This window comes from Aegilops tauschii, chromosome 7 (assembly GCF_002575655.3).
Source record: "Aegilops tauschii subsp. strangulata cultivar AL8/78 chromosome 7, Aet v6.0, whole genome shotgun sequence".
Classification (NCBI taxonomy): domain Eukaryota; kingdom Viridiplantae; phylum Streptophyta; class Magnoliopsida; order Poales; family Poaceae; genus Aegilops; species Aegilops tauschii.
The window spans coordinates 554,042,394-554,045,623 of record NC_053041.3 but is presented as its reverse complement, the minus strand read 5'-3'; the positions used below and the strand labels follow the sequence as shown (position 1 = coordinate 554,045,623).

Sequence of the window (3,230 nt, the reverse complement as noted above, 5' to 3'; positions counted from 1 at the left end):
ATAATTTTCCATAAACTGTAACACAATAATTCATGATGGTCAATCACCCTAGTAACACATTTGATAGTTAAAAAAAGAGGCCTAATGTACCATGCTGGAGCACATAATTATCATTTTGCATCCGCTAAATATGCCCGGGTCATGGTTTAAATTTTTCCGCGTAAGAAAGTAAGGAAGAGACATATTTTCTCCACTTATTCTAACAAAGACAAAAGCAGGTTTTGCAAATCATAAGGATACTCCAGAGATCGAATCCAAATACATAGACACATTGCACATTACAGTAAGATCAATGTTTAAGTCAAAACAATAGGACTGCACTATTAACAACAAAAACAGATTTGAACGCAAATTTACATAAACAAGTTTTCAACCTTAGTACAGAGTACTACAGATACACCATCTTGCATATCAAATCTACTTTCATATCCATTAGTATCTTCCACATTTTTAAAGGAATATTAGCTTCCTCTGCCACAGAATTGTCTAGTCTGCATATTCCATTTGATTGTTGGTATTAACCACAACTTCTATCACCTCCTGAAAATTCTGGTGGACCCAACAATCATTCGCGTCATTATAATATCTCCTGTCAAAACAACACAAATACACAACTAAAACTTTGAGAACACATTGAAAAGCAGAAATATCATAAACTAGAAGGAAGAACCGTCCTTTTCTTGGAATACTCACGACAATAACAAGTTCATGTGTACAACAATGGAGAACTATACATACACAATTTACTAAAATATAAAACCTCCAAGTTTATGTTATTGATCAAGATGCACATAATAAGTAACACCTCTAATTAAGAGCATGTCATTTTGAATGCTGCCTAGTGAACATTATTTACTACTGGCATTGCTAACATAACAGAAAAAATGGAAGGGGGAAAACACTATGTTATTTAGCATTAATGTCCAAACTGAACCGGATTGCACAACAAATCAAACAAGATAACAGATAGGTAAACTAAGAAATAGCTAATCCATACCATTTTTGAAGAGTTAAATTGTCTCGGCTGCAAAACAGAAAGGACATGCATGTTAATTTAGAATTCATGGGATTATTCTTCTATACTGATTCGAGGCAAGAAAAATTAAACAAGAACTTCAAAATACAAGTTACAACTAACATCATATGACAGTAGTACATGCATCCACTAAAATCAGTGACAAATACTAGTAGAACCCTGATTCTCCACTAAGATCATATGAACATATAGGCCAGATAAGCAAAAATGAAAACAACAAGTCACCAACAATACATCCAAGTTCCCTTGCACATACAGAACAGTGCACAAAGAATGAAACAAAAATTCAATACGAATGATGGGAGCGAACTGGAGACGACGACGCCGAGATGCCGAGGTGGACAGACGGTCGCCCGCTGAGTTGCCAATGTGGAGAGTTGGGATGATGTCGAAAGCTCGAAGCTAGAATCGAAGGTGGGTGGGCGCTGGGCGGACGGATGGGCGACGGCGGGTCCATGTCCTCCTCGATCCTCTCCTTCCTTGCGTGCAGCGAGTCCAGCGACGGCGCGACGGTCGGCGGTCAGTGCGAAGGCGAGGGAGGAGATGCGGGAGATGCCAGCCGCCGCAGGAGTCGGCGTCGGGGGTGGCCGGGTGGGGGAGAAGATGCAGTGGGCGGTTGCACCGGCGGCGTCTTACCGCTCAGATGAATAGCGGCGGCGGCGTCTCAGCGCTCAGATGAACAGCGGCGGCGGCGGCTGAGTCGGGGTGGGAGGGCAGGCGCTTAGGTCTTGTATAAGTCGTGCGTGCGTGCGGTGCGGGGCTGCGGGCGTGGGATGGGTGGGCTTCTACTGGGCCGGAGCTGGGAAGAGTTCGGGCTGGGATAATTTCGGCCATTTCGGTTAAAAGGGTAAAATACCGAATCGACCGAATTTGGTTCGGTTAGTAGGCCAGCTAATTAATTCTCAAAATCAACTAAAAATAATTCTGAAAAAAGTAGGCCAGCTAACTGAATTTTCCTGTACACGGTGAAAAACTCGAATGGCCGAAGTTCAAATTTTTCGGTTTCTGTTTAGTTTTTAGTTAGTCAATTTTTATGCCCACCCCTATTCTTATATCTTCTATCAAAAAATAAAAACAACGGACAACGAACAGATATACTCATATAGGAGTGGTTTCTTAGGTGTGGACTCATCTTGACATCCATGTCGTGAATGTGGGAACGGAGGCGGAGCGGCGACCGACTCCCTATATTTTGACGATCTCGCATTGTTGGTCCGAAGAGCACCGCCAAACCACGGACAAGCCCCAACATCACCAATATTGGAGGAAAACAAAGATCAAAAGCCTGCAGCTATGTGTCAATAGGCATGCAGCAGCAGATGGAAAAGACAAAAAAAAGATTTTGGACTCACTGTATTCCAATACACATAGCTCTTATGGAGATTTGAACCCCCATGAGTTCTTGGCCTCGATCAAGGCCACCGATGCCTCCTTCCTCTCCAAGACACGCGTCACCAGTGCTCCATCTCTCGAGATCTAGGCCATGTCTATTGTGAACGATGAAGAAGAGAGTGGCGACATTGCGCTGCTACGAGAGAAGGGTGACTGATGGTCTTTGACGGATCTGGACGGCAACTTGTGGGGCAGCGACAATGCATGAGCCTCGGGGAGGAGTAGAGAGTGAGGATGCGGAGCGGCGACGATGGGAGGGGCAACACATGAAGTGGGAGACATGACAGGTTAGGTCTTGGCGCTCGATGCGTCGTTAAATCGACCGATTTTTTTATGTCACGTAAAAATCTGTGCAACATTTGATTAGATTTCCAAATTTTATAACTTTACATATACTTACAATAAAAAAACAAAAACACTTAAACAAACCTTGAAAAACCATAGAAAATTTAGAGTCAGAATTTTTTTCGCTCACAAACAATTTTTTTTCCAACTATCTTGTGCATATGACCAAATATTGTACATAAGTCCTACAATATTTTTTTATGTATTTTAAAATATGACCAAATAAAATTTTGTGGGTATTACGACATTCGCTCACCTTATAAAGTAGGGCATACACTAACAGCCATAGACACAATGATATTTTCTTACATAGGTTTCGGCAACTCGTTGGAGCGCGACTAAGCCGGCGACTAAGCCCTATTTTTGGATAGTGTCAAGGGACGCTTGGCAGAAGGCCGCGGATCATGATTGACTTTCAAAATCCAACTCCTAGAGGCTCTTCCTCGACATTGGATCG

At 42.6% G+C, this 3,230-nt stretch overlaps 1 long non-coding RNA gene across 1 annotated transcript; it reads right to left on the bottom strand.

Annotated features, from left to right (window-relative positions):
• Positions 1-219: 219 nt before the first annotated feature.
• Positions 220-1,753, bottom strand: LOC120968137 (uncharacterized). The gene is made up of 2 exons (XR_005762316.3): positions 998-1,753; positions 220-589 (listed from the first exon to the last, which is right to left on the bottom strand). It is a non-coding gene; the product is annotated as an uncharacterized lncRNA (long non-coding RNA).
• Positions 1,754-3,230: the final 1,477 nt, after the last annotated feature.